The sequence below is a fragment of the Carettochelys insculpta genome, chromosome 3, assembly GCF_033958435.1.
Source record: "Carettochelys insculpta isolate YL-2023 chromosome 3, ASM3395843v1, whole genome shotgun sequence".
Lineage (NCBI taxonomy): Eukaryota > Metazoa > Chordata > Testudines > Carettochelyidae > Carettochelys > Carettochelys insculpta.
The window spans coordinates 60,005,485-60,020,489 of record NC_134139.1 but is presented as its reverse complement, the minus strand read 5'-3'; the positions used below and the strand labels follow the sequence as shown (position 1 = coordinate 60,020,489).

The 15,005-nt window shown below is 47.0% G+C and overlaps 1 protein-coding gene and 1 long non-coding RNA gene across 2 annotated transcripts in view; one reads left to right on the top strand and one right to left on the bottom strand.

Annotated features, from left to right (window-relative positions):
- Window positions 1-15,005, top strand: part of SPATA17 (spermatogenesis associated 17) — a 178,195-nt gene that overhangs the window by 36,635 nt on the left and 126,555 nt on the right. The window lies entirely within an intron of this gene.
- LOC142010302 (uncharacterized) overlaps window positions 1-15,005 on the bottom strand; it is a 59,862-nt gene that overhangs the window by 8,916 nt on the left and 35,941 nt on the right. The window lies entirely within an intron of this gene.

Here is a 15,005-nt window from a genome sequence, read left to right as displayed (position 1 = left end):
AGACCCCCTGAACTCATAGTTAGTAGGTGTGCTCCTGATATCTGCTTGCCATGCTGGCCAGAGAGGAAAATAAATTAATTCAAAATTCCTGGTCTGATGACACCCTGCTTCCTGTCACCTACTTCATGCTCACCTGGAGAGCAGCAGAGGTGAAGCGTTGACCAGAAAGGACACATTGGGGAGGCATTGTGGGATACCTTCAGAGGCTAATAAAGTCAATTTTAATAACACTGCTGTCTGTACTTGCATAAGTTGACATTGACAAATCGATTTTTGGCGTTAGTCCTGGTGAAATCAAGAGTACAAAAGTCAACCTTAAGAGCCCCTTAAAACTGACTTATTGAGCATTGTGGTGAAGACTGATGGTTTATGAACTCAACCAAAGACCCTTAAATTTGATTTTTATCCCCTAGTATAGACTAGGCCTCAGTTTGCAAAGTCATTGTCTTCAGTGCATGTATACCAATTTGCATCCTTTGTTTCCATTAATTTACAAACACTGGCTGAGAGACTGCATTGCATACCTATCCAAACAAATGCGAAATGCTACCAATTTGATATGGTAGATTTTTATGCCCGTTTGTCCTCACTTTGTACAGGTATAAATATCTACACAAGATGCAGGCCAGTGGAGAATAAGATCTGTTGTGTTTAGGGATTGCTGCTCTAAGGCCTGATTTACAATTACTTGACTTTAAAAGCAAGGTTAGATTAAAAATGAAATGTGACTCATGGTCTTAACGTCTTGCATACCAGCAGTATCTTGCCTCATAACTCTGTCAGACTAGTTTGTTACATTTCCATTGGCTGATTTAGGAAAAGACCTAGAACTGCAAGGCTCCATCTACACGGGGTGCTGCTGAATCATTCCTAAATGAGGAATAGGGGCTGCTGATAAGTGGGGTTTTCGCCAACAGAACCCCATCTACACAGCTTGTTTTGTACCTACAGAAGCCTCTGCTGGGACAGTGATCTCGCGTGAGCATGCAAATGAGGTGTGCAGCTATGCAAATAAGCAGTCATTTACATTGTCAAGTGCCCTCATTTGCATGAGCTGCTGGCAACAGCACCCCATCTAAACGTAGCCCAGTAGTAGCGGTAACATTCAATGCTAAGGTATACTCAGAGAGATCATGTTCAGTAGCTATCCCAGGTATCCATCTCTCTGGATTGTTTGGCCCTATCTACTATTTTCTTTCTCTCTTCTCCTTAAAAACAATTTTATTCAGAAATGTTTTAAAATATAAGTTTATCATTCTGCATTTATTTTCCATGAATCAATTTTACTTTTTGCATATTGGCTGCGATATATTATTCTCATTCTGTTTTGACAATTTAAGGTGTCTGAATTTTCAGCTGCCAAAGTAATCCCCTCAAAATATTATAATAATAATAATAAAATCTCCATGAGCAGATGGCTTTTGATATATCAAGGTTTTGCCATTTGTTTTACTGCTTAAAATAAACATTATTTATAAGACCACTTACATTTTGATGTTACTTAATGAGGAATATGCATCATTGATTTGACTAGCTTACGAGGTCATTTAGAACTTGCCTGTTAACAAGCTGTAATCTGCTGAGCACACAATGACTTTGTTTAAAATTATCTGTTTGGTACTGATCAATGACAATAATTGTTTTGTACCAATCACTGTTGAAACTTGCTAATTACTTTGAAGGGCATACACAGTTGTCTTTTTAGAAGTGTTAAAACATTCATCCTTGGAATTAAAAAACAATATAATCTTAAAATACAGCGTGCTCTCACAGTAACAAAATTTTCAGCAATTTTTACATATGGGTTACACCTCTCAAATTCAGTAGTCTCTCATTCAGCAACAGGACAAGAGTACCAGGCTGGTGCAGAAGCCCCAGTGGTGCCAGGAGCTCGAGCCCCCATCTACCCTGCAGCAGCACAGGGCTAGGAGCCCAGGTCCCCGTTTGCCATGCAGTAGCATAAGAGCCAGAGCTGAAGCCCCTGGTAGCCCCATGGCAGCTGGGGGGTAGTGGCTGGCCAGAGCTCTGTGGCAGCCCCTGGGAGCCCAGGCTGGAGCCAGAGTCATGTGGGAGGGAGGCTGGAGACGGGGGCTGCAGTAGCCCCAGAGCACAAGGCTGTCTGGGTGCAGAAGCCCTGGACCCCACTTTGTCAGGCAAATTCTCTTGTTCAGGATCTGTCAGGTACCGAGCATGCTGGATAAGGGATGTGCACCTGTAGTAAAGTTTAATATAAACAGAACCTCTGGGTAAAATGTAGATATAACTTATTCTCTAAACAGCTTGTATTATATACATTCATGCCTTCATGTGGCCTCTAATATGCAGAACTGGGAAAATGGAATCAGAGCATTACAAACTTTGAAATCTAGTTTGCTTTCATTTACAATACTGTATATCCAGAGTACTCCCATTGAAGTCCATGGAGTTACCCTGAATATATAATGGTGTATTAGAGAGCAGAATTTGACACTTACTATGAATTCCTAGAACATATATTCCGGGAGGGCCAAGATTAAACAATTTGTCTTTAAATTTTGACAAAAAATACTTTAAAGAGCTTGATCCTGGAGCAAACTAATTTGGAGTTTCGCCTTTTTTTTTCTCCTCTGCATGCTTGTGTATAAGAAAGTGAATGTGAGTTACTACAGGCTGAATCTCTCTTATTTGGAACTCTCATCCAGCAAACTCCATAATCTGGCATGATTTTAGTTAGCTAGATGACCACTTATCATGTGTGTGACCAAGTTTCCTGTGGCACCATAAAGTTTCTTTACAGCCTCCAGTCCTGGCTCTGTGTTTCGTGCTGTTTACTGAGCATGTAATTTACCCCTAAATGTCTTCTAAGAGCCCAGTGAACAGTGGAAGTGTTGGTAACATGCTAGAAAATATTGACCTCCCATCATGCAGGAAATTCTCATGTCTGACACCCTTCAGGGCCCAAGTGTGCCAGACAAGAGAGGTTCAACCTGTGGGGAGGACTATGCCTAATACTTGATTTTTGTCACACCATGCAGCTTAATTAGTCACTTATTGTGTTGTATTAGAACATTGCCTAATAGTCCAAACTATGGACTCCGAAGACACAATGGCCCAAGTGGATGGAGCAAACAAAGAAGGGTGGGGATGTAAGAGTGGGAAAGATAACAGTAAAGCACTTATGTTTTTAGTAGCTAGAGAGCAAGTTAAACCCAAAGACTTTCAGGAGTAAGACCGACTACACATTTCTTGAAGTCACAGGATATGTACGTAGTTGTGGATGCCTATATATAATATTACAAATAGAAGCATACAATCATGAATCATAGAATCACAGAGCTGGAGGGACCTCAAGAGGTCATCGAGTCCAGCCCCCTGCCCCAAGCAGGATCAACCCCAGCTAAGTCATCCCGGTCATGACTATGTTAAGCCAGGACATAAAAACCTCTAGGGATGGAGATTCTACCACTTCCCTAGGCAACATATTCCAAAGCTGAATTGGTTTACTGTGTGTACCAAAACATAATTCATTTTGGGTCAATCTAAAATGAACATTTTTCACAACTTCCACCAAACCAAAAAATCCCAAAGGGCAGGGGAGGGAAAGGGAAGCGGGGAAGATGAAGTGGGAGAAGTTAAAAAATCCTTTCAATCAAAAGAAATGTTTCACTTGACCCAAAAGGAAATGGGGTTTTTAGGTTTTAAACTTTTGTTTAAAAAATACAGTTTAAGTAAATTTAGAAACAAAAAGTCATATTAAATTAAACATTTAGCTTTTTTGTTTCAGAAATGTCAAAATGAAACATTTGTTTTTTCACATTTGTTTGAGTTTTTCTATTGAAACAGTTTGATGAATTCAATACAAATTAACAAAATATTTCAGTTGAGTGTTTTGCTGAAAGGCAGATTTGACTTTTTTGGACAAAAATTCATCTAGCTCTGATTACATGGTTTGAAAAAGTTTACTTGTCTATGGTGAGAAGAAAACTTTCCTGGGCAAGTATCATTAACTGAAGCATAATATCTGCTTTCATTTAAAATAATGTTTCTAGCCTTTTTGATGACTGAGAACAGTGTTCAAACATGAATCATGCCTTTTCAGGGAAAGTCTATACCTAAAAAGCTGTACAGTAAACCCTCAATTTAATGGACTAATGGTGGAAGGGTTATTTGTTAATCTCAAAAGTCCATTAAATCCAAGGGTTTTTCTACTCACTCACCCCCACTAGGCTCCTGCAACCCCAGTGCCCCCTACCCCCTAAAAAGCTGAGGCCTCACCAGACTGTGGCTGCTGGAGCCAGAAGTGCTGGAGCCTGCCACATGCTGGAGCTGCCTCACGGTGTGCAGCTGAAGGAGCCGCCATGTGCTCCTCTCACCAGGGTGGAGCATGTAAGAGGTCCCTCCAGCTGCATGTGGCGAGGCAGCTCTGGCTGTATGTGGCTCTGCCAGAGGAGAAGGCAGCTCATCTAAGCAGCAGCGGTCAGTCCCTTAACTCTTTTTTGTGAGGGGGTGGCCCCAGGATTTTACGGACACCAACAGACTTCAGGAACAATAGGATTGTCTGTTGTTCCTGCAGTCTGCTAAATTGGGGTCCACAAAATCGAGGGTTTACTGTACTGATGGAGTTGTGCCTTTGTATCACTTTAGTGAAGATGTCAATCTGCTGATAGAAGAGTGTCTTCCATTGACATAGATAACTCACTTCTGCGACAGCTTAGATCCCCATACTCATGCACTGGCTTAAGGGACACTGCCATGCCATCTCAGCTGCTTTTTTTTCCCCTCCAGAACAATCGCTGGAGCATTTGCAAGTTGCCTAATCTATTGTCTGTGGACTTGCTTGAACTGATTTGTATATAAACAGTTAATATTACTGGTAATTACATAGTTGTGAGACGCTTGTCTATAATCACCAGAGAGTCAATGCTCCAGAGCTCCATCCTTCAGGATTTGTTTTAGTGGATCTAGGAAGGACCCACTAAATCAAAAGTTAAGGGCACCCCTGTCGACTCTGGTACTCCTTGAGGTTGTGAGGAGTAATGGAAGTTGATGGGAGAGCTTCTCCTGTCAACTTCCCGTTCTAAGGACAGCACAGAAAATGGATGTAAGGTATCTCAACTCCAGATATCCAATTGATGTAGTTGCAGTTGTGTCTGTTTCATTGATATTCTCCCCTAGTGTAGACCTTTCCTTATTTAGTTAGTGGTTCCATCTGGGATGTTCCCCCAAGATGGGGCATAACCCATCCCCTGGGTTTCAGACTGTGTGCTGCCAGTAACAAGCTCATGCCAGTGAACAGCCCACATCCAAGCTGCCTACAGTACCTCCGGAAAGCTCACATCTAGGAAGAGTGTAGGATTTGCAAGGCCTTTAGGTCTTGCACATTCAAAGACACAGACATTCATTTGAAGGCCGTATCAATGGCAGTTGCCTTCTATTTGGCCTTGGAGCTGGGCCCTTGAACTCCGCACCAAGTACATCAGCCTCAGTGCAGAGTGATCCCCCAGTGCTATGTTGTTTCCAGTACTGCTCTCTTTCTTCCCTTTCAGAAAAGAGCTGCATACTTTGGATGTTAGGAAGGCTGGCCTTCCTTGAAATAACTGAATCTTTTCTCAAGTTAACACAGCTCTTTGTAGCAGTAGTGGAGAGAATCAAAAGGCTGCCAATCTTGTCCCAGAGAATCTAATCTTGTATAGTAGCCTGCATTATGTTCTGTTAGGAGTGGAATCATAGAACGATAGAATACTAGGACTGGAAGGGACCTCGAGAGGTCATCAAGTCCAACCCCCTGCCCTCATGGCAGGACCAAGTACTGTCTAGACCATCCCTGACAGACATTTATCTAACCTGTTCTTACATATTTCCAGAGATGGAGATTCCACAACCTCCATAGGCAATTTATTCCAGTGTTTGACCACCCTGACAGTTGGGAACTTTTTCCTAATGTCCAACCTAAACCTCCTTTGCCGCTGTTTAAGCCCACTGCTTCTTGTTCTATCCTCAGAGGCCAAGAACAACAAGTTTTCTCCCTCCTCCTTATGGCTACGTCTACACGTGAAGCCTACATCGAAATAGCCTATTTCGATGTAGCAACATCGAAATAGATAACGTCTACACGTCCTCCAGGGCTGGCAATGTCGATATTCAACTTCGACGTTGCGCGGCACCACATCGAAATAGGCGCTGCGAGGGAACGTCTACACGCCAAAGTAGCACACATCGAAATAAGGGTGCCAGGCACAGCTGCAGACAGGCTCACAGGGCGGACTCAACAGCAAGCCGCTCCCTTAAAGGGCCCCTCCCAGACACAGTTTCACTATACAACACAAGATACACAGAGCCTACAACTGGTTGCAGACCCTGTGCCTGCAGCATGGATCCCCAGCTGCCGCAGCAGCAGCCAGAAGCCCTGGGCTAAGGGCTGCTGCCCACGGTGACCATAGAGCCCCGCAGGGGCTGGAGAGAGAGCATCTCTCAACCCCCCAGCTGATGGCCGCCATGGAGGACCCGGCAATTTCGATGTTGCGGGACGTGGATCGTCTACACGGTCCCTACTTCGATGTTGAACGTCGAAGTAGGGCGCTATTCCAATCCCCTCATGAGGTTAGCGACTTCGACGTCTCGCCGCCTAACGTCGAAGTTAACTTCGAAATAGCGCCCGACGCGTGTAGCCGCGACGGGCGCTATTTCGAAGTTCGTGCCGCTACTTCGAAGTAGCGTGCACGTGTAGACACAGCTTATGACACCCTTTTATATACCTGAAAACTGCTATCATGTCCCCACCTCAGTCTTCTCTTTTCCAAACTAAACAAGCCCAGTTCTTTCAGCCTTCCTTCATAGGTCATGTTCTCTCGACCTTTGATCATTCTTGTTGCTCTTTTCTGGACCCTCTCCAATTTCTCCACATCTTTCTTGAAATGCAGTGCCCAGAACTGAACACAGCACTCCAACTGAGGCCTAACCAGCGCAGAGTAGAGGGGAAGAATGATTTCTCATGTCTTGCTCACAACACATCTGTTAAGGCATCCCAGAATCATGTTTGCTTTTTTTTGGAACAGCATCACTCTGTTGGTTCATATTTAGCTTGTGGTCCACTATAACCCCTAGATCCCTTTCTGCCATACTCCTTCCTAGGCAGTTGCTTCCCATTCTTTTTGTGTGAATCTGATTGTTCCTTCCCAAGTGGAGCACGTTGCATTTGTCTTTATTAAACTTTATGCTGTGTACCGCAGACCATTTCTGCAGTTTGTCCAGATCATTTTGAATTATGACCTTATCCCTCCAAAGCAGTCGTAACCCCTCCCAGGTTGTTATCATCTGCAGACTTAATAAGCATACTTTCTATGCCAATATCTAAATCGTTGATGAAGATACTGAACAGAACTCGTCCCAAAACAGACCCCTGCAGAACCCCACTTGTTATAACTTTCCAGCAGGATTGAGAACCATTAATAATTAATCTCTGAGTATGCTTATCCAGCCAGTTTTGCACCCACCTTATAGTAGCCCCATCTGAGTTGTATTTGCCTAGTTTATTGATACGAATATCATGCAAGACTGTATCAAATGTCTTACTAAAGTCTAGTAAGTAGTAGCAGGCAAAGGTGTTTTCTCCAGTGATCATTACTTCCCATTTCATGAGGGTGTAGGGTTGCTCAGTGGATACCCTAACACCAGCTTTGGCAGACCAGTGTTGCAGATTGCACATCTGAGAACTCTGGGGATACTGCTTATGAGTCACCTAACATCAAAATGACATGAGCAAAGACTCAAAGGTGCCTTTACTAATTGTTCTCTGAGATGCTCATATCTGTTCCATAGCCCACCCTCCTGCTCCAGTGTTGTAGTCAATAGCAAGAAGGAACTTAGAAGACATGGGGCTGTCAATGCAAGAGCTCAGGACTCTTGTGAGTGCTAGAACTAACTTTACAGATACCACAAAGGGAAAAATCTCTCATAACCAGCCATGTGGGTATGCACACACCTAGCATGCAATAGGCGTGAGCAATACATTTCAAAGAACAGTTACAGGAGTGAAGTAACCATCTTTTCCATGCCACTAATATTGTTCAGAGCTTTGCTAAATGGCAGCTAAATGAAAATTGTTACAATTTTTGTCAGTTTTCATTTTTGCTCTTCAGAGTCATATGGGCTGAATAGATACTGACTGCTTGGTAGTACTGTGAGAATTAGGCCTTGGAGTTATTTAGAGCAGAGGCTGAATGATGGGTAGAGGAGAAAAGATGCCTTTTCGAAGTATCAAGAGGGCAGAAAGAAAGCTAGTAGAAACCTGTCCACCTTTGTCCCTCCCTCTCACATGGCAACAGTCAAAAGTCTGAAGAAGGGTGGAGCAGCAGACAGGACTCACCTGTCCTTGCAGCAGTAAGTTGAGTGTGGAGTAAGAGGGGCAAAGGTAACAAAAAAAGAGAAGTCTGTCTCCTTGTTTTTGGTAACTGAACAGAGGTGTTCAAATTTTTACTGGCTGTTGTTAGGCAGAGAGTTTTCAAGGAGGATCAGGAATGCATCCATTATATCAGTCCCAGAAACCTCTTCCGGTACCTGGGGAGTAGTTTCTCACCAGCATAATACTCCTGGACCGTGGGACCTCATTCTTTTGCACTTCAGCTAATATATTTAGCCCTTTGGCTCTTGGATGTCTAGTAATATTTCTCAGCCCTGCATGTGTGGAGTTTAGGCTATGGGAATGGGTTTTGGGACGTAAGTGAGGTGTGCAAGTGATATAAAACTGTGATATAAGGCTCAGAATGATAAGTTAGAAATGAGAAGTGTCATATCTAGAGAGAGATCTTAGAAGAAACAAGAGAAGAAAGTTGACAGAAAATAAAACAAAGGAAATAGAGAATGTTGTGTAGGGAGAGAGTTACTTAAGGGGAAAAGGGAAAGAGGAGGGAAAGAGGAAACTGATGGAGAAAACAGCATAAGAAAAGATGCAATGATTTACTGATATATAGTACAGGAAAGAAAATGTGGAGTGGGAACTGTCCTCTGCACTGGTCCCCACATCCCCTGAATAGGGGAGGCACAAAATGATTCCTCCATGTCTCTGCATGTCCACATAAGAATTTATTTGGTTTTCAGTTGTCAGCAACAGAAATTATAAAAATTATTGTAACTCTGTTGATAATTACTTCTTACTTCCATTCCCAAAGGAACAGATACAGTGTTAAAAATAAAGGCCGTGTCTACACTTACAAAAAACTTCGAAATGGACATGCTAATGGCCAAATCCAAGAATACTAATGAGATGCTGAAATGCATATTCAGCACCTCATTAGCATGCCGCCAGCATGCCGTGGCTTGTCTACATGGGGGACCCCACTAACATCAAAACCCCCTTATTCGGAATAAGGGGATTTCGATTTTGGCGGAGTCCTTTCGAAAAGGACCCCTGTGTGGATGAGCTGCAGGCAAGCGAACTGTGGTACTTTCGAAGTGCCATGGCCCGGGGCATGCTAATGAGGCGTGGAATATGCATTTCAGTGCCTCATTAGTATTCTTAATTTGGCCATTAGCATGTCCATTTCAAAGTTTTTAGTAAGTGTAGACACAGCCAAAGTGATTAAAAAGAATCGTTTCAAAGTCACCGTGGTCAGAATTATGCAGCAGAGCTAGTTTGAGCCTTATTGTTGTTTTTAAATTCTCCAAAAATTCTAATCAGAATTGGGCCTTAAAATTTAAAATGCATAGAGCTATGTATCCTGTCCTCCTGATGCCAAATTAGGAAGACCATGTGACCTAATATAATGTATTAATTAAACAGATTACGTTAAGATAATTATTTAGACGTAAGAAATTTTACTTGTCCTTTTTTCAACATAATTCTTATCAGTTTTGTTGGACGGATAGCATTCTATGAAAATACTATGACTAATCTCTTAACAAATATCCCTATACTGTTTTGCTTCTGAATAATAATGAGTAGAGTACGTGATCAGCACCTGGCAGGATAATGGGAACCAGGGAACTGCAGCACATGCAGTGCTACCAGAAACTTCCTAGTGAGCCTGCTTAAAAGGCCATTGAAGTTAGTGAAGTCTCCTAATTTCTTTGGGCTTAGGATCAGGCCAGAGTGCACAGCTGAGAGTGGAGTATAGCTGAGGTGATGCAATAAGAAGTGCATACCACACTCTGTAAATGAGTGTAACAGAGACCACCTCGGCTGCGGCTACACTACAGTGCTCTTTCAAAAAGCAAGCTTTCAGAACCTACCATCCAGAAGATTGCCTTTCGAAAAAGAGCAGCTATACACAAAAAGCTGATTGGACTTTTGATCCACTCATTCGATAGAGTGGTCTCCCCTTTCAAAAGAGAGTGGCCACACAGTCCCAGGTGCTTTTTTCAAAAGACCAGAGCAGGAAACACTACGGACAGGATCGCAGGCTGACAAGCCCTTCCGGGGCCACAGCCAGCTCCCTTAAAGGGCCCCTCCCCAACGCCCTCACCATGCACATGCTGAAGGCTGCCAGGCTGTCCACAGCACAGCTCACCCCTTGCACAGAACTGGGCACAGTAGAGCCACTACGGGTACCCCAGTGGATGCCCAGCAGCTCCCCAATGGGAACTCTTTGAGGCTGTGGTTAGCCTGCTCGCCACATTGCTTGCTGCCATCCTCCAGTGGCTCCAGACAGCCAATCACCTAGCAGCCTTCCTGCAGGCCGCCTCCAGGGGGCAATGCCCATGCCCCCTCCAGATGGCACTTGTGGAGCTATCCCACCAGCACTGAGTGGTGGGACCAGCTCATCATGGGGGACTGGGATGATGACCGCTGGCTCCAGAACGTGTGCATAACCAAGCAGACGTTTCGGGAGCTATGCCATTGGCTCGCCCCAGTCCTCCAGTACTAAGACACATGGATGTGGCCCACAGTCCCCCTGGAGAAGAGGGTCGCCATCGCCATCTGGAAGCTGGCCACCCTGAACAGCAACCAGTCAGTAAGGCACCAGTTTGTGGTGAGCAAAGCAACCATTGGGGCATCATTACATAAGTAAGCCATGCCGAGGTCACACATCCACTTCAGGGAGGGGACATGGGAGGGGGACCAAGGGGCTCAGAGCACCCTGCCATGCGCTTATTGGTGCATTTGCCCTCCATCACATGCAAGTCATCAGGGTGATAAACAGCATCCTCCTGTCCTAGTTGTCTGCTTTGGGGACCTTGATGCCACCATCAAGAGATTCACTGAGCTGGGATTCCCCAGCTGATTTGGCATGCTGGATGAGATCCATATTGCCATCCAGGCCCCGCAACACAGTGCAGGCGGTTATGTCAGCTGGAAGGGGTACCACTCTGAGGGGCTCCAGGTCTTCATAGATGCCAAAGGATGGTGTATGGACATGTGTGTGGGCTGGTTGGGCCAGGCCCACAATGCCCAGGTATTCAGAAACTCATGGCTCGGGCGCAGGATTCAGGAGTGTACCCATATCCCCCCATGGGACCTCCCAGTCAAGGATGTCATCATGTCCCCTGCATTGTGACCAACACCACTTACTCCCTGCACCCATGACTCATGTGGGCCTACACAGGCCACCCGGACTCCAGCCAGGACTTGTTCAATGCCAACCTCAACCATGCCCGCAACACCATTGAGTGGGCATTTGGGCGCCTGAAGGGGTGCTTTCAGTGCCTCCTCACACAGCTGGAGGGCAGCCTCCACAACATCCCTGCCATCATGGGGGCATGCTGTGCTCTCCACAATATTGTGGTGAGGAAGTATAAGGTTTTCATGCAGCGATGGGCTGCCAAGGCTGGTCCCGGCTATGAGTCCCTGGCTGCTGCCTCGTGTCACCAGGTCACTGGGACAGAGTGAGGGTGAGAGAGGCCTTCTGGGAGGCCTTCACTCAGGGGCCTCATTGGCCCTTTCCCAAGCACCCCCGCCCCGATTCCCTCCTACATACCCCCCGTGATGGGGTTCAGGGGTTCCTGAGCACTGCACCCCATCCACAGCCAGAAATGACTCTCACTCAGGAGGTGGACCAGAAGATTTATTAGGCAGCAGGGATGCAGCATGGTACAGAGATGTCCGTTCAGCAACCAGAAACAGTCAGTCCAAACCATTTGAGGAGAGGTGCCCCAAGGGGAAGCCCCAAGCCAGGGCCTTGGTCCCCCTTTTGTCCCTTTCCCCCAGCCTAGGCTGACTGCCTTCCAATGCTCAGTTCCAATTCAGACTCCCAGGCTCCACCTACCCGCCCTTTATCCTGTTTCCCAGGGAACAAATATGTCACCTGTGAGCTCATGTTGGCTACGTCTACACGTGCACCCAACTTCGAAATAGCTTATTTCGATGTTGCGACATCGAAATAGACTATTTTGATGAATAACGTCTACACGTCCTCCAGGGCTGGCAACGTCGATGTTCAACTTCGACGTTGCTCAGCCCAACATCGAAATAGGCACAGCGAGGGAACGTCTACACGGCAAAGTAGCACACATCGAAATAAGGGAGCCAGGCACAGCTGCAGACAGGGTCACGGGGCGGACTCAACAGCAAGCCGCTCCCTTAAAGGGCCCCTCCCAGACACACTTTCATTAAACAGTGCAAGATACACAGAGCCAACAACTAGTTGCAGACCCTGTATATGCAGCACGGACCCCCAGCTGCAGCAGCAGCAGCCAGAAGCCCTGGGCTAAGGGCTGCTGCCCACGGTGACCACAGAGCCCCGCAAGGGCTGGAGAGAGAGTATCTCTCAACCCCCCAGCTGATGGCCGCCATGGAGGACCCCGCTATTTCGATGTTGCGGGACGCGGATCGTCTACACGTCCCTACTTCGATGTTGAACGTCGAAGTAGGGCGCTATTCCCATCCGCTCATGGGGTTAGCGACTTCGACGTCTCGCCGCCTAACGTCGATTTCAACTTCGAAATAGCGCCCAACACGTGTAGACGTGACGGGCGCTATTTCGAAGTTACTGCCGCTACTTCGAAGTAGCGTGCACGTGTAGACGCAGCCGTTATGTTTATGCCCTGATGCTGTCGAGTGAAACCTAGGGAAACTGCAGATAACTACAGGGCATCAGGAAATGCATGCCTTCTAACCAGGGAGAAAAAATTCCCACATGCCCCACTTCATCACACCACACCCAACTGCTTCCCCACCATTTATATGGGACATGGGAGTGGTGAAAAATAAACTATTTACTGAAAAATTGGAAACATCTGTAAAACTTGTTAACAAAAAGGTAACTATTTACATATGGGACCGTTTGGGGAAGAACTATTTACATTGAGGGGGTGAGGGTAATATTTACATTGGTGGTCATAGGGTGGGGGCTGCAGGGGGTGGCTGCGGGGATGCCTGACAAGGGAGCAGGAGCTTGGGACAGGTGGGTGGTCATGGCTTTGGTGAGGGCATCAAGGGCATCCCAGGCCACCTGTTCCATTGCCAGCCACTCCTGCAGGATGCTATTTTTCTCCCTGCAGGCACCTGTGTGGGTGGTGGTGGTGGCAGTTTCCTCCTCCGTGGGGTGGTGGTGTGGCCTCCTGCCGCAGACCCACGCGAGCATTGGGGATGGGGTTATTCTAGCCCCCTGGCCAGCTGCCGCGGAGCTCCGTTGTAGATGGACAGGGCTTGCTCAGCCACTGGATGGTGGAGATGTGGAGACAGAAGGGGAGAGAGAGACAACTCATCAGTCCCAGGACTGGCCCCGGGGGCCATGGCCCCCAACCCCTATGGCCAGCTCCCTTCTGTCCTGGGCACTGAGGGGTCCATGCATGGGTGGGGAGTGCACTGGCCACAGTATGCCCCCACCATTCCTCCCCAGATGTGTGGCTTGTGGCACTGTTCATGGGAGCAGGTGCTGAGAGCCATGCGTGGCCCTCTGTTTGGGCCAGGGTACACAGCTGTCCAGCGTGCATCTTGCCTGTGGCTGGGAACCATGTGGGCGGCCCACTGCTGGCTACAGCAGAGGCAGGCACTCCCCAACCCCCACACCCAGGGTGTACAAAATGCCCAGTGCCTACCTGAGGGTCCCTTGAGGCACTCAGGGGAGGCCTGGGTGGAGAATGCCTAGCTGGATGTTGCTGATGGGATCACAATCACAAGCATCCCATTTTGAACCCATCATCCTCACTGGTGGGGGCTCCAGCTCCTGCTCCAGCTGGTGGTGAGGGGTCATGTCCGAGGGTACCGGCATGTTGTCCTGCTCTGCCTTGGGATCCTGCTGTGGCACTGCAGTGTCTAGCACCTTTGCTGTGGGGGGGGCTGCTTTCATCACCTTGAGGAGGCCATCCAGCTCCTTGTAGTGGGGGCAGCTTATGGGCACTGCCCCTGAGTGGCCCACTGCTTCCCTGGCTTTGCAGTAGGGCCTGCCTCAGTTCCTTAACTTCTGACCTCACCTGGTCCAGGGTGCAGGGTGAGAGGGTGTTAACGAATAGTAAGGCCAGCAGAGAGGTTAGTGAAAGCGGTAGAATTCTGACGCTGACCTGTGGTCTGGAGCAGGACCTTGTCCCCGCACAGGCCGAGGAGGTCCTGCAGCTCTGGCTCTGACCACAATGGAGCCTTTTTCTCACTGCCCTGGCTGGGCTCCTGGGAGCTTTTCCCCAACTTGGTGGTGGGTCCCTAGGTGCCACAGGGATTCTGGCTGCTGGCCATGGGTCCTTTGGCTGCCTTGGATGCCTCATAGGGCAGCTGGAGGACATGCTGCTGCAGGCTCACGTCCCTGTTGCTGCTCACACACACTCAGCTTCCTGCCATGGAGTTTCTTGGTCCTTGGGACTTTAAATGCATCCAGACACAGGAAGCATAGCGCTCCAGGAGTGCTGGCCATTGCCATGGTGGACTGCTCTTTGGAAAGAGCAGCCCGCGGAGCATCTACACACATTTTCTTTTGAAAGAGTGTTTTGAAAGTAGACACTCTTCCTGAAAGGGGAATGGAAGAGTGATTTTGAAAGGCAGGCCGCATTCTTTTGAAAGTACTTTCGAAAGAAGGCATTTTGTGTGTAGACGTTCCACAGGATGTTTCAAAAGATACCCTGCTTTCTAAATGAATTTTGAAAGAACTTGCTAGTGTAGC